Source organism: Passer domesticus, chromosome 10 (genome assembly GCF_036417665.1).
Source record: "Passer domesticus isolate bPasDom1 chromosome 10, bPasDom1.hap1, whole genome shotgun sequence".
NCBI classification, from domain to species: Eukaryota; Metazoa; Chordata; class Aves; order Passeriformes; family Passeridae; genus Passer; species Passer domesticus.
The window spans coordinates 28,593,601-28,619,341 of NC_087483.1; the positions used below are offsets into that span (position 1 = coordinate 28,593,601).

General features: G+C 40.2%; 1 long non-coding RNA gene across 3 annotated transcripts; it reads left to right on the plus strand.

Moving 5' to 3' along the window:
• The first annotated feature begins 316 nt into the window (after positions 1-316).
• On the plus strand, positions 317-18,687 carry LOC135309041 (uncharacterized). Of its 3 annotated transcripts, XR_010369346.1 has the most exons (7): positions 317-348; positions 472-604; positions 1,010-1,093; positions 2,552-2,938; positions 4,174-4,229; positions 14,211-14,339; positions 18,622-18,687. It is a non-coding gene; the product is annotated as an uncharacterized LOC135309041 (long non-coding RNA). The 3 variants fall into 3 exon arrangements; XR_010369347.1 differs by lacking the exons at positions 14,211-14,339; positions 18,622-18,687 and adding an exon at positions 6,596-12,755; XR_010369345.1 differs by lacking the exons at positions 4,174-4,229; positions 14,211-14,339; positions 18,622-18,687 and having other exon boundaries at positions 2,552-4,154.
• Positions 18,688-25,741: the final 7,054 nt, after the last annotated feature.

A 25,741-nucleotide genomic window follows, 5' to 3' on the forward strand; every position in this document is an offset into this window, starting at 1 on the left:
TCCTAATTTCTGAAATGCAGCACTTTGGGAAAAGTTCACTTAACGCTTACATTTTGCAGCTGAAAGCAATCAATTAGCATAACTGTTATTTTTGAGTCGATAAATACAGGGACTAATGAAATGAAACTCTGATTTTTCTGAATTACCTGTGATTTGGGATTTCAGTGATTACTCAGTGTCTTAAAATTTGTGTTTAATCCTCTAACCACCATAGCTGCTGATTTGCCTTTTGATATTTGCCATCTGTGAAAACAAAGGCAGGTGTCTGAAGTTGGCTACTTAAAGCTTTAAATAGTGGAGCTTCCATGGTCTCTGCATCAGATTTGAAATGAAGGAACAGTGATTGAAGTAAGAAGGAGTCCCTATGTGTTTTTCAGCAGCTGATGCACATTTTCTAAATTCTCAGCTTATGTTTTTTGTTGGTGATCCCATTTAAAATTGAATCTCTTCTTGTTACCTCTGTGTCAATAGAAAACATGAACAAGTCTGAGTAAGATATTTTTTGTGAAGAATCTCTTTGAGCACATAGCCCTCTCCTGCTCCAACTGTCCTATAACTGAGGTCTATCTCAGGCTGAGTTCAAAAAAGGATGCTGCACTCTAGGGTGAGTTTTTTGCTAGTTTTATATTTTCTTTTTCCTGTTGCTTTAAACTTTCCAATCAGTAGAGGAAAATATCCAAAACTTTAAAGAAATGTGTAAGGGAAGGCTTAAAATCTCCCTCCTAAAGAAGCTGATTGACCTTTCAAGGTTTCAGGGTGTTGTTCCCTCTTCTCCTCCTGCCATGCTTAAATTTGTCCTTCTAATAAAGTTTTTATAATATGCTATTACACAAAGAGCACAGTAGAAGCCCATTCAGCTCAAGCCCAGCTGCTTATAAAGGCTGGATGAGCAAGCTGTTTTCTTCCTCCACTCTGCTCAATGTGTTTCTCAATACCTCTGAATTAAATTCAATTTTATTTTTTTTTTTAAGGGAGGAATGGGGACAGGATTTTCCTTTCCATTTTATAGGTCATCAGCTTTCATCAGCTCTGCTCCAGAAGTGTGAGGAATATCTCTTGAGCTCAGTATCTGGTGATCCAACAGACCTTTAAGGTATAGTCCAGTCTCTCGTAAGATCACCAGAGGAATTAATCTGAAGAATTCATCTGACTTCCATCAGTCCTGTTTGTAGCAAGGGAACAAAATGTGGGCACTTTTGATTCACTCAGATGTTATAGTAAGAGGAAATTGCCAGAGATCAAAATGAGTGCCTGTATGCATACTGTGCATATAGTACAATTTGGATGCCATTTTCTCTGAAGTGCGTGTCTTCTGCTGTCCTTCATCATACCCATGATCCCCAAGAAGCTGTGTTTCCTACTGCAGGCAGTACAATAAGGTCCTGTGTCTGCCCCATGTCTGTGTCTTGGGTATCTGAGCTATTCCTACAGTGCTGGGGGAAGGTCAGTCTGGAGTGCATAAACAAAATATATTCAATCACAGGTCCCCTGTACACATTTGGTTATAAAGTTCAGCCTCCTGCTAAGTAATAGTATAGAAACTATAGTTTCTCAAGAGCAAGGAGAGAGCCAAAGCAATTGCTCAACACCTCTGCAGGAGCAGAGACCATGCACACACAGGCTTTCCCCATGGAAAGAGAAAAGCAGCTGTTGGCATGGTGGTGGTGAGAAAGGAATGATTGTGCACTCTTTGGTTCAATGCCTTCTGCTGCTAGAAAATTATCAAGAGGAAACTGAAACAATCAAAACAAAATACTTTTGTGCTCAATGCAGAAGCTGTGTAACCCCTGGCCAGAGGATGCTGTGAACAGTAAAATTTATGCAGCTCCAATGAGGGCTGAACTGAATGAATTCATGGAGGAAAAAGACTGTTTTAGTCTGTTGAAGGTGCTGCTGCTAGTTTGGGTGGACAGAGAAGAACAGATAGTAGGAACTGAAGTACTTGGCCCCTCCTTAGGCTGTGTCTAGGCACTGCTTTAAGTTCTGGGCAAAGAAAAGCACCAGGTGACATGGATTTTCTTATTTTTTTAAAGCTATGTCCAAAAGAAAAACTGCATTTTGAAATTTAAATAGTTTAATTTCTATTTGCCAAATTAAATCTGATTTGTTTTACAGCTGAGTCAACTTCAGTCTTCAGAAAACATCAAGAAAAGGCTTTAATTCACAGCAAATGAAATATTCTGTGTTTTCTTCAAGTGGGGTTTTTTGTTTTGATGTTAGGGCCCCCCCCCCATTTTGGAAAGCAAAACTGATATTTTTGTTGGAGTGACAAGGAACGTCTTTTTCTTTCTTTCTTGACCCCCCAAAATTGATTATCTTCTTGCAGCTGTCCTTGAGAAAAGAGCTGCCTTTTTTCCCATGCTATCAAATTTGCTATTAAAGCAAAACAAAGATATAAAAGCAATGGCCTAGAGAAATAGCCATGGAACCCTGGAAACCAAAAGGGAAAGCTTGCCAATTCCAGTCAGTTTTCAGCCTTGAGGGGAATGAGGGGGTGAATATTGTTGTATAGTTTGCTAAGTCACTTATAAAGTTCTTTGGGTTCTTCCAGGATGAAAGGCATTGAACACAAGTTGCTGTTATTAAGACTTCTGAAATGTGAAGATACTATTAAAGGATGTGGTCAAATTTCCCTAGGCAAGAAGAAATTCTCCCTTCTCTTTGGCTCCCTGCAATTGGATGTTTATAAGGTGCTTGTAGCTGGCTGATTCTCTCCTCAGTGTTAAATCCCACTTTAATGGTAATGTTCCTTTTTGTTGGGTGATTTTTATTTAATTTCTCAGAAATTACTTTTACTGGGCCGTTCCCAGTGCTGCTGGATGCCAGATACTCTGTCTTAATCATTTTCTATTGATGGGTCTTCTCTTGTACTTGAGGGTCAGAGATGGACACTTCTTCATGACTGATGTTTTGCCATACAGGAATATCAGTATATGAGGTGAGTGTGACTCTAAGGCAGACCTTTCCCATCATTTTTCCCAGCATGCAGTAATCCACGAGATGGGGCAAAGACAGTGGCATCAGCTTGTTCTCCTCAGGCTGCAGATACAACAAATAGATTGAATCAGAAGATAGAAATTCACCTGGTTTTCTTCCTGCAGCCCATTTCTGCCTACAAGACAAATGCTAATGCTCAGGATGCTCTTTTTGGTGTATAGCAACCTTTCTTCTACTTGCCAAGCGCTCCCATTGCACCAAACCTTCCTGCCCTTGGCTCCATCCCAGACTGCAAAGACTGACAGTGAGGCTCTGAGAGCCCTTCTTTGAAAATTTCCTCCAGCACAGAAGATAAAGGGCCTGGATTCCCATGTTTACCTGACGAGTCACACACTTTGATAGTAACTGCCAGAGATAATGTGCTGCTCAGTTTTACAAGCAAATTCACACAGCCTGGTTTGTGGTTTCTGGGCAGATGCCTAAAGCTGCTCTCCCAGAGGGTCACAAGAAGTGAAGAGCAAGGGAAGAGTTAGCACCCAATTTACAAGCTAGGCTGGGAGGGGAAGGATGCAATTTACAGGTGGGACAAGGAAGGACTGTTGCACTCTATCAGTTCAGGGAAGTTGAGGAGGAAAAACTGGTCTGTGCTAAAGGATCACAAGAATCTGCAGGTACTGAAAGAGTGAATAGAAGGACTCTTCTGGTACTCTTACCAATCCCTGGAACTTGCTGGATGCAGATAGAAATTAGTATGTGTGTTGCCCTAATGAAATCATTCTGCCTGTCTTTGCACTGTCAGTTTTTATAATTTTACCACGATGAACACATTCAAGAAGCCTCAAATCTCTTTAAAGTGCAATTCACTCAAAATGGAGCAGCGGCCCAGAAGACAATACTGGCCTTTGCACATTTTCCAGTCTGCTGGTAATGACTTCAGTGCAACCCCACACAGATGTGCAGCAGGTTTCTAAAGGAATTGTGCAAAAGGGCCAGCAGGTTGGGCAGCACACAGGCATCCTTGTTCCAGCAGATGGAGAAGCAAACATCTTGTCACATCCTGGCCCAGGGTGTGATTTTTTGCCAAATCTGGGGCAATCTAAAGGCTGCTGAAGCAGAAGCCACAACAAATGACACCGTGTTCCTCTGTGTCTCCAGCTCCCTCTTTGAAAGCAGCAGCTGTCCATTCATGGAAGCAGTGATGTTTCCCATGCCTGACATCCACTCTCTTTCATCCAGGGTTGAAATGAACCAGGATGAAGGGTAGAGGACTGGATTGGCTCCAGGGTAGAAAGGTGGGTGAAGAATGGGAGGGGAATATAGAAGAGGCTCATAGTTTTAATTAATTTAAACTGCTGGTTTAGGGTCTTTGAGGTGGGGATTCAACAAGCTCCTACAGTGCTCTTCCCATCTTTGAATACAAGCACCTTAGACTCTGTGAAAGTCTTTAAGACACCTTTAAGACCCTGTGAAAGGAATAACAGAGCAGCATGTAAAATTTTCTCAGCTGACAGGGGAGGAGAAGCTGCAAGTAAGGAAGAAAAAGCCTTTGAAAATTCCTACCTTTTCCACATTGAGCCACTTCCAGGGTTAAATTGCATGACCCACAGTGCTCCTTGCATATCTGTGGAAAGACCCCTGAGGTGCTTCATGAAGATCTGCCAGAGCCAGGCATCCATCTAGGAAGATGGTGCTTTGCACAAAAATTTCCCTGTTAGAAGGAGCAGCAATCCCTCATACCTTGCATTTAATTTCTTCACTTGCTGCTCCTGAGAATGGTGCTCAAATGCGGTCACAGATCTTCCAGTGCCACTTGCATTTTTATAGCACTCTGTCCCTGCATTCAGTTCTTAGAAAATGGAGACGTATACTTTCTTTTACTTGTTTTACATTTAGGAGATCTCTGTCCATGTTCTCACATCGGTATGACTAAAAACTGACTGTATAAATTTAAGAAAAAACATACCAAACCAAACATCCAACAATAAACAAGTAAACTGATTCAGAAAATTGCTTAATTGCCTGTGCAATTTCATCTCAATTTTTACTCCTGTTTAAAAGTTATGTGAGTGTTTAAATATGGAATTAATTCCTCAGCTGTAATATCTCCATGGCTTATTTAATAGCATTCCACTGAATTAAGGCTCAGACTAGCCCCTAATTTCAGGTTCAGCAAGTATAAGATTTCTCAGCCTTCTTAGGTCATAACCCCTTTCTAGAAGTCAATCATTTTTGTGACTCTCCATAAAAGTAAGAGTGAAAAATCTGCTGGTGATAGCATGGTGAAGTCTCTCTAACATGTTTGTGCTCAGGTTTTCTGAGATCTTGGCAGGGAGTATTTGACCTTGGAGTTGAAGGTGGTACAGGGAGGAGAATAGCAAGATTTTCTTGGCCTTGGATTGTAATAACATTTCAATGCCTTACAAACACCCCTGATTGCCTTTCTGACCCCTCACTCCCTTCTCCTCCCCTATCTCCCCTGGTTTTGCAATGCACAAGTTGAGAAACCTTTGTTGCAGAGGCAGTTAACCTCAGTGCAGTGGTTTCAAGGGGTCGGGAATCAAGCGCCTTGGAACTAAAAAATTCTTGACCCTCCCTGATGGAAAAACAAAACCAAACCAGGACACTTCATCTCTAGATTGGACAAAGCAGGGGAGGGAGGAGGAGGAAGGTAATAAACATCCAGGCTGTGCCTGTGACTAATAACTGAAGTAAGGAGTCTTCTGATATTGTCCCTATGCCCCATGTTCTCCCCTGCATCATATGAGATCAAGCTATAATTCAGGAAAACAAACTTGCATTTCTTTCACCTTTAAACAGGTTTTCCAGATTTCAGATAATTCCTATTCATTATTAAAACATGGGTATTGGAGCTGAATGCTAGATCAAAAAGTCTTCTAAAAGCAATGCATGAAACGAATTTGGGTTTCCTAATCCTAACTGGCGTTTCATAGTATAGTGTTGTGGTTTATAATATGTGTGATATGTGTTTATGCTGCCCAGCTACCCTGGTCACTCACTGCTCTCTATAAATGGCAATGTAATTGGGAGGACATGTTTACAAACTCTCTTCACACCTCTCTGACTGGTTCCAGCTCTGCCTCACTCTGAAGGTTTCCATTGTGCTGAAACTGCCTGGCAAGAACATTTGTTCACATAAGAGCCAAGAGTTTTGGCTCAGTTTTGGAATAAATGGATTGACTGAATGTGATAAGATTTCTCTGGTCTCACTGTCTGACACTCGAGCATCTCTCTAGCCTTGACAGTGGTATATCCCAGAGGTAAAAAAGTGCTAAAACTTCATTTTTGACTGTGCCGCCATGTCCTCTCAGAAGAACTTGCTCAGACTTAGGAAGTGCTTCAGCAAAACCAGGACCCAAACATGGGTTTCCAAATTCCAAACTCTGTCCTAAATGCAAGGCCACTTTTCCTTTCCTGTTCTTGCTTGGCAGGAGCAGTATTCCCCCAGTGACTCTGCATGCAAGTTATTCATCCTCACAGCTTGCTCTTTTCTATTTCATTTCCATGCAGTATTACCGTACAAAGACCCTTCCTCTTTTAGTGTCCAGCTCTGATTTGCAATTAGGTAAATTTATCCAGACAGCATTTATGTGGCACTGGGGTTTTCCTGTGATATGGTTTCCATGTCTGTGTTCTGCAGGTCATCCAAGGTTTTATAAGCTTGTACCTGTAGTGCATTTCTCAGCTGTGACTCACGAGCAACCAGCCAGCCTGTTCACTCCCAGGACACCATTCTACATTTGGAAACCTCCTTAGCTGTAAATATGTCTGAGGTTTACTGTGGATCTGTCAGTCACTGACCAGTCAGGACAGATGTTCACAATTATTTTCTCAGCAAATATAGTCAAAAAACTGCAATAAAAAATATGAATATTTTCTGTGACCAGCTAATCATTTAGGAATAACAGAATCAGCAGTGTTAGTCTTGGAAACTTCTAGTTAAAACTTAGTCATTTGAATATTCATAAAAACCTGTAGTATTTAAAGAAAATTATTTTTTGATGGTTTGTGAGCAAGCAAGAAAATATTTGTCACTTCACTTACGCAATAGACTTATAGCTACTGTCACACCTCTGGATTTTTATTAGCATATATCAAAGAACTCTTAGAGCTGCAAGGTATGCAAAATATTTTATCACAGTACAGTAAAAATATTGCAAAAACCTCCAAAAAATCTGTCCCTAGTTGAGTGTGAGAGGCTGATGTCACCATCCTGTAAATCTTAAAGCTGAAAACAACTAATGTGTCTCTTCTTTTCACACATAAACACCTTCCTAATAGAATAAGGTTTCACCAGAATATGCAGAGTTTGAAATTTCAGGAGGGTATTAAGTTAGTTCTTTGGTACCCTGACTAATGGTGGAAAGAATATCATAGACACTTCTTTTAAATACTCTCCTCTGTTTTGCTTGAAATCCAACATATTATTTAGTATATTATTAGTGTTATTATTGATATTATTTGTTTCTATTTGATTTATCTCACAAGTTATATTGAAAATCAATTTATTTTCAAGATCCAGTCATACAGTGAGTTTCTTAAACATGAATGCATGATTCATAAATTAAGTTCATACTCTTAAACTTTAACTGTTATAATCCTGTTTGGGGCAGAGGTTGGTTAGTTTATTTTGGATGTTTTTCATTACTGTCAGTGATGAGGGCACATATGCAATGGACTGTGCAAACGTGGTTCTGAGTTTTATTCCTGAGGCTGTTTGGAGAAATGGAGACAGAGATCAATTCAGTTGTCCACCATCATATGTATAATTATTGCTGAGAGTGGGAAACAGAACCAGAGATCCTGAAAGGAAAGCATGTTACCTACTCATGGAGGAGGGCCATATAAGCTTGTTCTCCCTGCTTTGGAATCAATGAGATAAAACACTGAAGTTCACTTTATTTTTGACATTCTTGGTAGTTGTGGAACTACTGCTAAAGGCAGACACTGTGTTTGGTGCTTTCCTGTTTATTTGCACCTGCCGATTTTTATCCTAGATTCTTTTTATATAAACTCTCTCCTCTTTGTTTGCACAGAGCAGGGACATTTTGATCTGAGATTAAAGCATGGCAGGAGCTACAATAGTGTGGACAACTTTCAAGAGGCCACCATAGTTTCTTTTGCAGCTACACTGCCTTTCTAATAAGCTGTCCTCTGAACCACTTTCCTGAGCTCTTGAATGTCTTCCAGCCTGTTCTTATGGGTGTGAAACCTGATCAGTGTTGGAGTCTCTGTACAAAGGGATGTAGAGTACTGGTGAAAAGCCCATAAGCTTCTGATGTACTCTTTCTCAGCTGGGCTCTTTGACAGCAGGAGGATCAGAAGTTTGATTTTGAATTGGCTTCACAGAAAGGAAAGAAGAACTTTAGCATCACTTGATTTTCAGATTGAACAAGACCCTTTAAATACCACATACTGTATTCTTGGGGAATACGTATATCTTAGTGTACATTTCAGCAAGCAGTTCTGCCTAATCTTCAAGATCTCCTCTAGATCTGACTCTCCTCAAACTTGCCTTCCTTTGGAATTGAAGATGTCAGCCACCTGTTGAACCAGTTGATCAGTGTCAACCATATAATTTTTTTACCTGGAGGAGGCTATTTCAATGAAAAACTCATTATGTGCTTCCCCACAAAAATAGAGTGCAGCAGTAGGAATCATGCCTGGTTTACTACAATGGTTAAGCTTTTCCAGATGCGAGATCCAAGTTATCATTTCACCACACTTACATGCTAGAGTGGCAAATGTCTGGGTGTGGCAGTAGCCATAGGAGCAGGCAGGCTCTTGGGGGATGGTTGTGTAACACAGGGGTCATGGCCCCTTGAAGCTTGAAGTTATGGGGTCACAGGGGTTTAGGGTTCTTGTGTTTCAAATAAGAGAGAGTCACAGTCTTAGGACTAGCCAAAGAGTAATTAGTGCTTTTTCAGATTACAGAGGGTAGGTTCACCACTCTGTTCAGCTAAAAGGGCTTTTGGGGTCAGTCAAAGTTCACTTAGAGCAAACCCAACCGTGTCTGATTTTTATGCATGTCCCTAATGGGCGCTTAAGGAAAGCAAATATCACAGCCATTTTCCACCTCAGCCTTCTTGTCTTAATTATTTATCCCTCTCTGGAGCTGTTGCTGGTGCAGAAGCTGGAAATCTTGTGCAGGTGGAGACTTACCTATTAAAATGCAAGGTTCATTACTCCTGTATCCCATGTGTTAGCTAACCAGATGTTTCTCCATCCCTCTTTTACCCCTGTTCCTTCGTGGTTTTATGAAGGTGAATGAAATCAGGACAGAACATAGCTGTGCTACAGGGATTATTGTGGATGAAGGCATATTTAATGTATTGCAGAAAGCTGAATAGTCATGGAAAAAGAGCAAAAATTATACTTACAGACACTTAATTTAGACTACAATAAACGGGAATGGAGGCTGGGATGTTTTTCTGTAAAGTCAACTGCAAGATAGCTGTTCAGGCTCCTTGCACATCGGTGGGGAGAAAGACCGACTGATTCATGTGTCTTGCCCCTCTATTTTTGGTGTTTGGTTGGTATGTTTTGGTGTTTGGACAGGGATGAACACTGTCCTTCAGTGTTAGGAAAGGAAACTGTCACTCCTTGTGCACATGTACAATATTACTGCTCTGGAGTTCAAGTCACAGTTAAGGCCATGGTTGAAATCTAAATAAGAACAATAGCTGGTTACAATTTGCAATCTCAGCAAGGAATCTGAAGACTGTCCAAGTGAGGAGACTGAATGGGGAATCTGGAGATTGTCCAAGCAAGAAGACTCAATGATTAGCTCTGTCTAAAGCAGATACAGCCAGACAGGCTGGGGGCAGTGGCCATGGGTAATGCCATGAAAGCTTTGTTTTGAGGAAGGAATGGCTTTCTCAGGTATTCAGCCCAGCTCCAAATCTCTTTAAAAAAAAATCCAACCTGGATCTGGGAGAGGGAGAAAGAAAGAAAGAAAGGCCTAATTCTTAAAGATCCCATGAAAACAATAAATAGAGTTTAACAGTCAATAGGCAGATTAAACTGGCTGTGGATCAAAACACATCAGGAGTAAAGATTTATTGCAGAAAACTAGACATGGAATAAGCCCTGCTCTGTTGCTGGAGCTCTGACTAACTGGTTCTAGTGAGGAAAGGGAGGGGGAAAGAAAATTACAGCCTTTATAAATAGGCATCAGCAAAGCTGTTCCTGGCATGCTTTCCTGCCCCAGTCCATACCACCCAGTGGGGTAAATATCTCATTCCAATAATACCACTGATTAAATGGCTGTGGGATAAGGAATTTAATAAATTCCACACAGCATGTGAATGGTAATCAGGCCAGGAGCTTTATGCACTTTGGCTTGTGACATATACCACTGGGATATAGGATAATTAAGGGAATATTCCCTCCTGTCTCCAGATCTCTACTGACTGTAGGGCATGCTGAGCCTTCTGTTTCAAGGGGTATAAATAGAGCAAATGGGATGAAATTAGGTGGGATACATAGTTTGAATACCAGTCAAATCTACAGGGCAGGGGCACTGTCCTCTACAGCCTTTCACTTAAGGAGCTCTAGATGTCCTGGTAAATGACTTTATTAATCCTGCAGCCAAGGTGTGTAATATATATATACTTGTTTGATGGTTCATTCTGACTCCTCAATACAAGGCTAAAAGCCTTTTTAGATCATACATGCTCTGTGTGCCTGGAGATGAGAGTGAGATTTTTTAATCCCCTGCATTGCTGTTAGTCTGTTATAAGGTTTTTTTCATCTGAGACATTCAGTTCTGGGCTGGACTCTGTCTAGTAAGAAGGTACTTCTTCACATTTCAAATTCATTGAACGTGTCACATGATGTGAAACCCAAACTTGCATATCCCATATTTCTGATCAGAATTCCCAGGCAGAAGCGTGACTCATTCTGCAGCCAGTGCCTATGGAATGTGCCTGTGGGAGGCACGCTCCTGTAGGGAGCTCCTTGCAGTGTCTGGTTCTGATGGAAGAAGCCTGTCCAGACTGCCAGCCCCAGTCTCCTGTGCACGCTGACTGACCCTCATTGAGGAGTTTGGAAAATATAAAATATAAAAGAATTGTTAACATCCCTTTTGTCTGAGCATATGCCAGAAAACACAGGTCAAATGCAGGGATTTCATCTTCTCCCCAGAGAAACTGCCTTCTCAGGCTGCTGTGAATAAGCTGGGGCATGCTAAACTTTTTGGTATCTCCTTCCAGCGGACTCTAAATTCTGAAACTGTGTCATGATGAAGATAATGCCCTGAAAGGCAAAGATGTAGAAGAATCCAAGTTGTTTTTTTTCTTTTAAGCTGTGTTCCTTTTGTATTTTGGCAACAACTTTTAAAAGTTGTGAGTTGTTAGGTGTGTCTCAAGGCAGTTGTATCTATCTATTAACCAGAACCCTGATGTTTTTACATCAACAAGCTTGCAATACAGACTTGGTGCATTTAAATGGGTACATCTAGATGTGCATAAAATTGGAGGACTGTTTCTGTAATAATAATAATATTAATAATGACAATAATAGTAAAAATCTGTAGTTTGTGCAAGGCATGTTGTGGGCTCTCAGAGGTCTCTTTTTTCAGAAGGCTCTCTCTTCCCCTACCACATCTTTCCCTTCAGCTGCATGAGTGGCTGCTACTTCATTTAGCCTCTGGAGAAGGGGCTGACACGTACTTTGCCAGTGCATTTCACAAGTCACAAGACAGGAGATCATGTATCTTGGTTCTGTCCCTGGCTGTGAGAGAAGAATGTGGCTTATGGGTCTGATAGGGGGTAATCAAAGCTCAATCAGCCTGAAAGACATTACAGCTGACTAGTGAAGATATAGACTTACTGTGCTATAGTCCTGCTTTCTGGCCAAGGTGACCTCTGGTAACCCCAGCGTTAGTGTTGCTCTGAAATATGGCAACAGCTTGAACTCAACTGTCTTCCATAATTGGGATTTATGGCCTTGGTCAGTAATAAGGACAAAGAAATGTGCAATATCAATCACAGGAAGTTATGAGTACGTGAACTAGAGTTAGCTCAGGGAACTGGCTCAGAGGTTACGCAGGTTTGGTGTGGGAGCAATGTCCTTTTATTCTTCCCACCTGTCCCTAAAACAATCTTAGTCATTACTGTCATCGCTTCTTTATGTTGTGTGTCTTTTCAGCCGTGCTAGAAAACGGGTAAGATCAAAACATGCTGAATGTTTTGTATTTGTAATGCTCTTTTTTTTGCCAGTATTTGGGGATCATCTTGCAAAGTATGGTGGTTTTGAATAGATCTTTAAAAAACCAAGGTAATCTGTTTAAAAATTTGGGAAAAAACTCAGAATTTGTTTTGGTTTTTGTTTTTAGTTACTATCATTATCTTTTTCATAAAATGTGCTGTCCTCTGCACTTCCTCTGAGGATGGTGTTTGCCATTTTATGAAAATCTTCATATGACAGAAGATTCTGTAAAAGTGAGAATTTCTGAAACAGCCTTTACTCTTGAATGGAACTCATTATCTCTGTTACCACTGCTTCCCAGTTATTTTCAATAGTTGATAAAAATCTCTTCTGTTTTCCAATGATAAACTATATTCAACCTCAGGAAACTGGTGCACAGCTTCTCAAAACCACTGGTATGCTTCTCAAAACCTTTGGCTGTTTTATATTCACTCTAATTTTATTTTTTTTTGAGGTGTCTCTTGGTGTATGGAATGATAAACACAGGGTCACTCTGTAGGTGTGGACATTGGTAAGATGTAGCCTCCATGGTGACTAATGGATTTTTCTAAAATTATGTTAGATTACTTCTAAAACACTAATCTGATACACCTTTTCCAAATAAATCTAATGCTAAATTTGTATTTTAAAATGACATATTTGCAGCGCTGTTGAGAAGCATCAGTTCTGCTTTGAAACTATCCAGTCTGTCAGTTATTATGGAAAGCACAATTATTATGGAAAGTTCTTCAGTTTCTATGGCTTTCTTTTTTTCTTTTTTTTTCTTTCTTTTTTTCTTTTTTTTAATTTACATTCTTTCCCTTTACTTTTGAGTTGTTTTACATGTAAATGCCTTCACTGTCACAACAGCTTTCATGAGACCAAAGGGAAAAGCAAGCACCTCTCTGCCAGGTGTTTTGAATCTACTTCTTCTCTCTTAATAAAAAGCAGTGCTCCATCTGCTCTTGAACGTGCACATCTCCACTGCCAGTCCTACCCCAACCTCACACCCCTCCAGCTGTGCACATGTTTCTTATTACGAGATAAGTCTGTGGAGGAGGATGGCAATTATTGCTTGGTCCCCATCTGAAATAAATTCCCAAGATGAAGGATGGCTTCTCAGATTGAAAGTTCTTGTAAGAATAATAATGCCTTTCAAGCCCTTAGCAGTTTAGGTTTCCTTCAAGAAGGAACATCTCTCAGTAAAACATGCCATAGAAAACCTATGTGTTTGTTTAATTTTATTTTTGGCAAATCTGGTTATAGACAGATATGATTTGAGTGGTATTTGTTATGACTTTGGTATGGATGAAGAATGCACCATTAAAAAAAACAGCCAGTGGTAGACAGACCCACCTACTATTTGCCCCTGAAATCACCATGTTTTTGCAGTCAAACCTATTTATTTATCTATTATGTTTACTTTTTTTTCCTGATCATACAGGAGAGGTAGCACTATGACAGCACTAACTTTCTTACATTATTTATTAATGTGAAAAAAAATCTGGAAAAGGGAGCATGTAGTGTATGTGTTCATATTTATATACAAATATTTGTCACTCTTGTCAGTGACACCCTGAAAGGGACCTGTCCTGCAGGGCACTCAGCAGAGCCACTCATGTAAACATGAAGGCAGTACAGCAGGTAGATGCCACAGGCATCTTGTTGAATCAAACTCTTTGAAACTGATTGGTCAACTGTATATCCACAAAGTTTCTAATGGATTGGTATGGAAGTAATAAACTTGTATGATTACATTTGGGAAAACTAATTCAGTTAAAATTTTACATATTTGTGCAGTTACTCAACTTACTTTCTCCTGTCTGTGTTGTAAAGTTAGATAAGTTTCCTTATGATGTTGTAATATTTAATGCTTGTCAATAAAGAAATGCTTTCCTGTATCAGGGGATATTGCACCAGAGAATAAAGAAGTTTTCTCTCTGGGTACCACGTGGAGACTGAAATAGTCATATTTAAGTGTACTCAAAACTGTTATGAGAGTGTTGGTGGGAATGGAATTATCACAGTGGAAAGGAGTGGTGCAGTGAAGATCTTCTATCCTGCAGAGATGGGAAATGTGTGTTATCAGCCCTGTAAAACACTGAAGAGACAGATCTGGACGCTCCTGCCAGTCACAGAACAAATGAGAAGACCAGAAAAAAGAGCTGGAAGAGATGTCAAGTCGTGTCTTGAGTGTAAGTTAGATACTTACAGGCATCCTTGGTGGTCCTGGGAGCCTGCAGTCCTTGAGAGCTCACAGTTATGTGCTTTTGGAAGCCTCCATCTACTACTCAGATGGATTTTGCAGCAGTACCTTGCTGCTTGACCTGTGATTCCTGTTATTTATGACCCCCATTTCACTTTTCTTGGCTGGATTCATTCCACTGTGGTCATTCTAATGGGATTCAAATTTCCTTTCTAAAATAAATGCCTGTCCTCCCTCAACTTTCTTCCTTGTGTCCACCTCAGTTTAGCAAATTACACAGCCACAGAGTATTCCCCTGGTTGCTGCCTTCTGCCATCCACCACCTGCTCACGTGACAATTTTGGGTTGAAAACATTGCTTCTGTGTCCCCAACTTCCTCCTTCAGTACAATGTTTTCCTCTTTAATTTTATTTCTTTTATGGAAATGGCCCTTCTGGAGGAAGGTCTTGTTGTTTCTACTGTTTTAGGAAGGCAGGGAGGGTGTTTGGTTTTACCCACAGCAGCCAGAGTGCAGTATGCTGTTTCTATAAATGGACTGCTACAGTGTTTTGTTATGAAACAGCCTTTGATATAGGATGGCCACAGTCTTAGAGCTTCCAAATATATTTCAGCCATCTATAAAAATGACAAATATTTCTGTGCCCACAGGATAGGAACATATATGTTTCCAAGAGCTCAGTTGTGCTATCCTGAAATTAAACTGAGAACTGCTGTCTTAATGTTGAGAGACAAGTGTTGACTGCATCTCTTTTCCATCCCTTCTGTCTTTGAGCTTTGGAGCTGGATGCTCTGGTTTCAGTTGGGATAGAGTTAATTTTCTTCCTAGTAGCTGGTACAGTGCTGTCTCTTTGGATTCAGTATGAGAATAATGTTGATAACGCACTGATGTTTTAGTTGTTGCTAAGCAGTGCTTACTCTCAGGGAAGGACTTTTCAATTTCCCAAGCTCTGCCAGCAAGCAGGTGCACAATGAGATGGGAGGAAGTGTGGCCAGGACAGCTGACCTGAACTGACCTAAGGGATATTCCATACCACAGAATGCCATGCTCAGTATATGAACTGGGGAAAACTGCTCAGGAGGTGCTGGTAGCTGCTCAGGGCCTGGCTGGGCATTGGTCAGCAGGTGGTGAGCACATGTACTCTGTATCACCTGCATTTCTTCAGTTTTAGGTCCCTTTCATTTTGGTGCCTCCATTTTCATTACATTTATTATTATATTTTTAATTTATTAAAATTATTAGAACTACTCTTATCTCTACCCAAGGATTTTACCTTCTCTCTTTTCCAATTCTCCTCCCCATCCCACTGGGTGGTGGGGTGAAGTGCACATGATATTGAGGTGCCAGCTATTGTTAAACCACTGCACTGAACTGGCCAGTTCTGAGGAAAAGGACAGCAAGTAGGCTCAAAGTTGTCCAAAAGTTTTGTCACAGATCATTCAGCAGTCTGACACAAAAGAAGGGAAGCTATGCAGCAAAATTCTCTGGTCCTTCCAATTTGTGATGTGCAGCATTGGGTCAGGTCAAGGTGTAGAAGAGCTCTGCCTAATCTTAATCCAAAAGGACCTGAAGGTACCAGATTTTCCAGGACCACTTCTCAAGTGCAAAAATGCACCAGTTCCAAAAATGTGGCAGGGATTTATATAGATTGCAGTTTGTGCCTCTTTAATAGACAATGGGGTTTTTTATTTGTTTGTTTCATTGCTTCCTGTGACCAGCAAGATTAGGCAAGGATGGGGAAAAAAGAAGACATCAAAACGATAGGCAGAATGCTGAAAATTTGTAAAACAATTTTCCTGGCAGAGGCACTAAAAAATTCTCAAGACTATACTCACAGAAATGTCCAAGCCTTTAAGGGTTTGCTTTTCAAATCCATTTTTTAGTTTTATGTGGTTTGCTCATCTGTGCCACAGCACTGGGACATGGCATTTCCCAGGGATAATTGAATATTCCCATAATGTTGCCAGATGACCTGTAGGTCCCACAGTAACATTACTCAGAGAGACAGAAATGGGACCTCAAGACAAAGGCCTTCCTTCAGCTGTCTTTTTTTCTGTTTTCAGGAAAGCAACAGGTCATGCAAAACAAGAGACTCATGAGCCAATGAGGAATTTTGACATGAAATGATGGATTCTGGAGAAATGATTCAACCAGTCAGGGTGCAAACATTTATTCCACATGATGTATGTGGCAATTGTGATCCAGAAAAAAAGCCATATGCCACAGGACTCTAAATGTATACCTAATTTTCTGTTTTCATGATATAAAAATAGCAACAATAATCTATTTATAGACAATGGCAAGACATTTATTAATTAACCAAAATCAGTTTAGAGCATCAGCTCCTCCTAGCTGGGCATTAAACCTCCAGGAAATGTCTTTACTTCACTGTTACTGCTTCATTATTTACACTAACTATCACAACCATTTGTCTAAATATTTGCTTTTCTGATACCGACACCCTGAAGGAGTTCAGGTCAGGACATTGTTTGCCTATTGTATAGCATTGCAACATGCAAAGATTTAAGTTACTATGGAAAAGAATAGGAAGCTTAGAAACTGAATGAGAAATGAAGGGGTCTGGCTTGGAGCACCTGCTCAGTACAGTTGTTTTTTATTAAATAATACAACGTGCAGCTCTGCAGGAGGTCAGAGCAGATGATCTAATGGATCTTCCTGCCCTTGAAATGCACGAACTCTTGTTGCTGTGCAATTAATGTCAGTGGAGCCAGTGTAGTGAATGTTGGCTTGTCCATTTAGATTATAGCAAGGCCGATATTTGGTGAAATAGTTTCCTTAACCTCTCTTTTATTTCCAATAAAGGCAATGCTGTTATGGGAGGGGAAGGGAGGTATTTGGAGTCACCCAACTGGTCCACATTCCCAAATGCAGTGTCAGCGACCAGACACAGATAGGCATCGAGTGCCCTTTGCTCTTACTCGGTTTCATTTCCTGGGTGTTTTCCTTATTAGGCTGAATGATGAGCCAACTGTACAATAAAATGTGTCCTAAGCATATCAGCACCTTGGAATTTAAGAACTCTTCCACATGTAATGAGCTGAGGAATTACAACACAAAGCACACCTTTCTCTCAAATTGACTGATTAACATAATAAAGTTAGACTCAAAGCAGCTTGTTCTCAACCTGTATTTAGCCTGAAGTGTTTCTCTTGTATTTCAGACCTGACAAAGGGCTCATGTGCCTGGAAGCACGTGCCTGCTATTTTCCAGGCATATCAGATGGTCTAATTAAAAACCTTACCTCTTCCTACAAACTTTGCCTCAGGAATGAATCTACATGGCTAAGCAGGGGGGTTTTTTGTAGGTTTCTTTTTTTCTTTTTCTTTTTTTTTTTTTAAATTTTTTTTTTTGTTTCTGGAACAATTCTAAACCATTAGAAGCATCTTACATATGAATGGCCTAATTTCTGATGACATTGACCATTATATCTATAGTTTAATGTTGGTTTCAATTTCACATATGGTAAATATGCCTTCCAGGCAGATAATACAGGAGCTAGCTAAACTTACTTTATGACAAAAAGGATTAAGGGGTGACTAAAGTACTGCCAATAAACAGATGTGCAGGCAGAAAAATTGGATGCCTCACTGAGTAGTTGAAGAAATTGCAGGACCCAGTTGCTGACACAGAAGCCAGAAATCTGTGAATATTAAATTGCAGAGGTTCTTTTAGCTGCTGTTGGGTTTCTTCTTATTGCTGTAGGTTCGACTTTGGGGTTTTGTTGGTTTTGGGTGTATTTCAACTTTTTCTTTCCTTAGAAAGTTTAATAAAGTAATTAGTTTTATTAAGTAGTAAATTCACATCACTTATCATCTGCACAGAATGTTTAGTAACTACCAACCCAGTTTTGAAGTTACTGAGCTTAACAGAAGCAGGAGTGGAGAAGCTGGACAGTCCATGTTCTACTGTAAGATACAGCAACTGGTCAGAATGGACTTTTAACTCCTATTTAAATAGGTTGGGACAGAGAAACTCTGAAAGGCAGTGAAAGGCTATTTACACATCAAGGTGACCTCTGCTCCAATAGATGTGTTTAAAAATGCTGCGTGGTCTCCCAAGAAGAGCATCCAGCTGATTGCCTTAAGTCTTTGGAAAGCAGCAAGGTGCCAAGTTTACCTACTCATTGTGTGTGAGTCCAACATCAATCCTGAATTCAGACAAGTTGGGATTGGCCTCATTGTGGGTGGGCACATTGAAACCTTTGAGTTTCACTAAATGGTGGAGTGTTTGATTTTGTTTTCTTTTCCACTAGGCTGCCGTCCTTAGCAGGACTGTGTGATGTGAAGAATGGGTGTTCCCAAGAGCCTGCATAATACTGGTAATTTTTGCAGAAGCAACGGCTGTTTGTTTATATCTGTGACACAAGGATAGAGCAAAATCTTGACATGGGGTTCCTGGTCAGATGAATGAGGTTGTCAGAGCTGCTTTGCCAGCCCCAGGTAGAAGAGGCTGCTGAGCAGATCTCTGCCATGGTAGAAAGAAAGTATTTAATGACAAGGTCTCTGATTGTCTGACAGCAGTCCAGAGAAGTGTGTGCTCTGGGAATATGGAGGAGGAGGGAGAAGAAGGTTTGATTGTGTGAGGCTGTGATTGATGTAGCTTTGGGTGGTTGCACTCTTTCTTCTACTCTGACTCAAGAGCCTGTTGCTCAGATCCTCAGCCTCATGAGTTTGTGGACCCATGCATACTTCCCCTTGCTAGTACATCATAGCTACCTAAATCTAATGATAATGGGTCATTTTTCTTAGTTTTGTTTTGTTAACTTCTCAGGAGTCACCCCTTGAGCCTACTGGTTGGTTGAAAACTCTTAGAGCCCTGCAAATCCCCTTTTCATTAAATTCTGGTTCTAAGTGCTGTGAAAGTAACATAAAAACCTCTCCTCCAGCAGAGTTCTGTGCTGTAACTCATCTGGTATGTGCTTGCTAGCTGACAACTCCTGCCAGCTTCCACTCTTATGCAACAGAGCAGGAGACACTTTCTAAGTTGGCACCTTCTCTGACTGCCAACAGTCACGTCTTATTATCCTAACACCTGATCAGGGGCAAAGCTGAATATAAGTTACAAACCAGAAGTCTGAAGCTTATCCATAAAGGTTCCTCTGGTGCACTGAAGATCCATGGCTCAAGATATTAATTAGGCAGAACCAAAAATTATAAATTAATTACTGCCAAAAACTTGACAATCACAAAGCTATTTTTTTGTAGAAACATTTGGTTCTTCTCAAAAAAATAAAAATAGAAAGAGAGTTAAAGAATAAATGAGATTTTAAATTATTTTTTTTAGGGCTGAAGCAAATTGTTAAAAGAAAAGATAACACAAGCAGTTCTGACAGTGTTTCTCTTAGGAAATGTAACTTATTGATGTCTAAACTTAAATTCACAGACCAGTGTTTTTAATAGACCATTTCTGTGGATCTTCCTGAGGTTTATCCCTTAACAAGAGCAAACCATATAATTATTATTTACCTAGATGACTGTAATTGAGAACAGCACCTTGCATTCAATTGTTTGTTTTTCCTCTTCCAGATGTGAGATGGAGACCTGATCTGACTGACAGATTAAATGACTTTGATCCTTATAATATTCAGATAAAACAATCATACATAATTGAAAATATCTGTTCTAATCAAGAGTCTTTGAGAAAAATTAGTCTTCCCTTCTTCCCGCTTCTTGCTTGGTGAGTTCACTTTCAAGGTATGATAATAAATCTGTCCAAACTCAATCTTTCGTCTTAACCCTTTCCCAGAAAGGAGTGAAGGAAGAGTTGTTCAAGCCAGGCAGAATTCCAGGACATGAAGCACAGTCTATTCTTTTAGGATACTTCTTCACTTCATCCCTTGGCAGCTTTCATTGAGGCCTCACTGACATCTCCTAGATGGGAAAAAGGCTTTTCAAGCTTAACAGAAACTAATTTACCCTGGAACATACTGATGCATAGAGGTATTGTCCCCTGACTAGCTGTTTTTCTTTCTCCCTCCACCCCCCTATTAATTAGTACATTTTCACACTTCTTTTGGGAGAATTGGCTGCATATGGTATAATAAAATATCACAAATCTTGGGTGCAGAAGACACAGTAAGACACATTAATCTTCAAAGAATCTTGTTTAATTTTGTTGGAATGCTATGTCAAAATTTGACAAGTAAAAATTACTTCAGCACTGCCTTAGTAGAATACAACAATCAAATAATTTACACAGAAATAGGATTGAAAAGCTGATCTTCACTGGGATCTTGATAAGTGACAGCATTTACAATATATATGCAGAATAATGTAATGAATTTTTTATTGAGGAGATTAAGACTGGTTCATCTGGTTCTTGATTATCTTTTTTTGTTTGTTTGTTTTCCCACAAATGGAAAGCACTGACTTAACAACCTGCCTCCAGATATCAGTTCTTCTTAAAACTGTTCTGGTTAGCATTAGGTACTTAATGTTAGTTGACATGAGCATCTAAAAAAGGGTGTACTCATATGTCTGTGTGAGCCTGGATCTTAGAAGCTTGTTTTTATTGCCTATTACTGCTGTCAATGGCAGATAACACACTGCAGTCTCTGGGTGCTACATAGAGCCTTGAGTTGTTTTTGTCCCAGGCAAGCAGAACAAATCAGCTCATATGCTCCCAGCCTTATAAATTTCTAAAAGAGACAACTGAATCTTCCAAAACCAGAAAGGATACAAAATTATATTGGTCCTTTAATACGGATAATAATCCCTTGTGCATCAGCTAGCTATTCATATTTGTGCACACATTGTGAAAAGGGAGATTTTTGTAATGAACCTGGAGGGAACTATGATCTTGTGGAGTCATACATGGAGTGCTCACTGTATTTCTGGCATGGTGACAATTGATATTGACATCTATATGATATCCAAAAAGATGGAAGTGCAGAGAGCCTGTCTCAACAGAGAGGTTCCTTCTCCAAAGGCAGCTAGAGGGAAAGCAGAGTCTGGCATATGCGGGTGAAAGTGAATTGTTTGTAGATGACACAAACTATTTGTTTCTCTGGGAACATTTGGGCACAATGGAGGGATGGGTAGGAGCACCTTGGCTCTTTAGCTCAGGCCCAGAATGGCAAACTCTCTTTAAGAAATTGAGCCCAAACTTGTTAACAAATACTTCTGCTCTAATCTTCCACATACCTTAGCACTCAAAACATACATTGAGACTAAAAACTCCTGTTATGACAACATTCAATTTACCTGTTTTGGGTCGTTTTTACACGGAGCTCCGAAGGACTGATTGGAAGTTTCTCCTGGTGAATATTCTGACTAGAGTACTGAAAGATACATTTATTAATGTGTAAAGCCAAACACAAATAGAAATGTTCCCAAACAGATATGCATAGTCTTCAGTGCCCTGTGAAGCTGCTTATGCAGATAGCTCAAGAACTGATTGCACTGAATATAATTCAATTTTTCACAAATTAGGTCAGATGAGAAAACTGTGAGGAAAAAAGTATGTGAGTGGGGAGTAGACTTGTAGGAAAGAAATAAACACCAGCCCACGGAAAGGGGAGGGGGATCTCCTGCTGGCCACAAGCCCTGCATTTCTGTAGGAATCTTCCAGGCCCAAGGACAAGAAAGAGTCAGCCTAACTTGACAAACTGGGTGTTAGTGGATAGTAGTGACCTAAAGGTGAAAGGACTGTAATGCCTCTCTGGCTTGTGAGTATTCCCCATGCCACAGCTCCTGCTTTTGTAATTTGCTCTTGTCAGTTTTATTTATTGCCAATTGTTCATTTGAATGCATCGGCTGCTGTTAGTGACAGGAGAGCCGTGCAGTGAGAATGCTGGATGTGCACTGTGGAAATATGTTTTACCCATTAGTGTCAGAGCAAGACGATGAAGGAAACATTTGTACTAATTTTGAGTGGGTGTTTATGCTCTTAAAAGCCACTCTGTTAAAATGACATGAAGGGGATGCAGGCAGGCACAACCCCCAGTTCTTCTTTCTTCGTGATATTAAAGGAAATTTGTTCCATTTACAAGTCAGAGTATGAGTGCTCATAGGCTTTGCAGAGAACTATGTTTGCAGAGACACAGATTGAGCTAAGTCTGGTCTGACTCAAGTGTCATTGGCAGGGATCAGCACAGTCCAAATCTGTATTCAGATACATGCCAAACTTTGGAGCAGGATAGATCTCTTTTGCTGGTCTCTTATCCCATGGGACACACAGAGAAGATGAATTTTCCATGTGATTTAAAAGAAAAACTCGTCTCTTTCCCAGCACATTTCTTTTTAAATCAAAATTTTGACATAATCTTCAGTCTTAGTTGCTTGTATGTCCTTTCCTAAATACTGATAGCCAGTACCCTTTGTCTTCTCTCCTGGCCTTCTTACTTTGTTCCTTATTCCTTTGCCTCCTGATGAAGGAAAGAAATTACCCATCTCAGGGAATCAGCTAATTCTTTAGATGATGGCTGGCTGGACATCTCCTTGCAGGGAAGCTGGGGCAGGTGGTGACAGTGCTGTGTGGGAGCTCAGAACAGGCATGCTTCTGACACAGGTGAGGACCAGACATCCTCAGAGCTGAGCAAATGCTTCCCCAATTCTAAAGGCAAAAACTGTTACGGTGTCAATGATTGTTCACTACTGCTAATGATTGTTCACTATGTTCTACACCCAGCTGTCATTTCTTTGCTCTTCTTTATCAAGTGTTTCCAAGGCAGTTTTGTCCAAGAGATGACTGCAGCAGCCTTGAGAAGGGGCACCTGATAATGTTATCACTGCAGCTGAACAGTTATTTTCCTTTGGCTGGAAAAAAAGGTAAATAGCATTTCTAAAGCCATTGAGATCTGTGGTGGTGATTCCCTCCCAAAGTCTCTGCTGGATGTGAGGAGCTGTAGACCAGACCAGCTAAGTGCAGACCACTGGCAGCCTGCTTGGAGCTCATCACATGCAGTGTTGTTGAAACAATTGTCATTCATAAATCATTCTGGGACAACTCCCACTTGGCTGTACAAGGTATTTCACCCAGCTGGTCAAGACCCCCGAGATGGCTTGCAACCACAGACAGCACAGCAAGTGGGTGGGATAAGATGTGTTATTTTTCTCTTAACATTACCTCTTTTTTTTCTTTACAGTATAGCCCCATTAAGCTGTTGAGTGCTTTCTTGACCACAATTGACTCAGGATAATCCTGGTCTAACAGAAAAGGCATGATGAGATTTAGCAGCTGGAAGTAAATTTGACACGAATTTAGTCTAGAAATAAATTTCAGATTACTACTTCTTTTAAACAATGGAAGGTGTTTAATCATTCCAACAAACTCTCTGGACTTGTGTTGGGATTTCCCAAACTTGGAATATTTTATGAATATCTTAAAATCTCTGCCTTAGTTTCAATACAACTTACTAGCTCAAGGCTAAAAGCTTCTTTTGAATTCTTTGGCTTTTATACACAAGAGATCAGATGAGAGCTCAGAGCTGCCCTTCTGATTTTAAAATTCACAATTATTCAGTTCATCTAAGCCTTGTTGGATTTAGCTCATGCCTGCTTGCTTATGTTTTTACTTGTTGTATAAAGTCTGTATCTATACTGAGTATGAAGTTTATTGTTATTTATTTATGAACTCCCCAAATAGCTTCTAGATTAATATCTGTGAGTGAATATAACTCTAAAGCTATTGCCAGTGCTGTCCTTCATATATTCTGTTCAGATATCTGAACACTTTCTCAAACTGAGCAAGGTAAATAGAACAAGTTGGAGCAAGTCTTCCATGTTTTATCTCTGTCTCTGTCTTTTCTAGAAGGGTGGATTGTATTTGTAGTAAGAAAAAGCTCAGACATGTTGATGTCAGAAATGGAGGGTCAAAGTTTTCCCCCAAATCTTTTTCAGGCAAAGGTGACTGTTTTTCCCTCTGTACTACACAAGCTCTTTCTCAAAGTTCCTCACCTGTAATAAGCATAGCTTTAGGTTTGAGCTTTGCACAGTTTACTTAGGTGCCCTTGAGTGGGTCTACACATGGTTTGAAGCAGGAAGGAGCTTGATAAGAAAAAAAAAAGGCTCTGTGATGCCTTCCTGCTGTTCCATGCACAGCTAAGCAACTTCACACTCTGAGAATGAAATGGGAAACGGGACTGAGAGGGACCTAAAAAGATATAGAGTATCTCATTGGCTCGTGGCCAGATTTCCACTCCCTTGCCTGCTCCTGTCAGATATCAGTCTAATTGTCACCTTCCTCCTCATTAACGTCTACCCAGAGATCCTGGCAATAAGATAATATTTTGTTAATGTCCAGTCCACCCCAATTTTGTTCATGTCCAGCCCTCCTTAATTCCTGTTCCTTTATTGTGTCACTGGGCTGCCTGTTGCTCTGCCACCTCTCCTTCCCTGAGCATCATGGCTGGTCCTTTATGGGAGCAATAACCTCCTCACATCCTCTTGCTTTCTCCTCGTGGTACAGTGCACACCTGTGTGCTCTCATGAGGACAGTGATACTCTTCTACACGTTGCTCTGTAAAACATCTTGGTCTCTTTTAGCCATTGTGACATCTCATTAAAAGAAATAAAATAATTAAAACAAATAGTCCTCCCTGTATCATTTTCTGCTGAGAACAAGAGTTGTAGCTGAGTTTCTTTTGGGGGATTATTGAAATAAGGGAGCCTGAGAATCAATTTATATCTTTAAAGCCTAGACCATGCTAGTTGTTAACTCAATATGAGGGCTTAAGGTATTAAATATGTCTCTTTAAGCATTTTGCAGTTCTTCATTTCCTTACCACAGGGAATCACTTTTCAGTATCAAGTCTGAATAGCCTTTCTTCTCTGGAAAAACACTTGAGTGCATCTTTCCAATTTTAATAAAGTTTGGGTTAGAGAAGAGATGTGAGCAACTTATTGAACAATGGATGTAAACATGAAAGTTGCCACTTCAGCTGTGGGACTGACATCACATCACAAATTCATTGACACATCTCTGCTCACCAATGGAAATGGGCAGGCTGAGATGTTTGAGAAGGGTTTTTTCAGTGTATTAATTATTGCTTTAGATATAGTTCCTGCTGTGACTATCCTTTAGGATAGTACTTTTGAATTCTCAAGAAGGAATGGGGAGAAATGGATTGGTTACTGTATTTGTATGCTTAATTAATGGTTTGAAAATTGATTTTTTGGTAATTTTGGCTCTTTTTCAAAGAACAGGCTTATGCATGTGTGTGTGTATGTGTGTGTGTTTGTGTGTGAAATTTGTAGTGCTAAGTGTTTTGCCTGCAGATGTCCCCAACCAATTATGGTTCAATTCAGCCCCTGGGTTATCCAGACTGACAGATTGAATCTCAGTATTGGTTCAGTGGAGTCATGAGTGTTTGTGATTCACAGAGATTAAAGAGCAGAATAAAAGGGAACATTGGCATCAGCAGGATGCAGGAA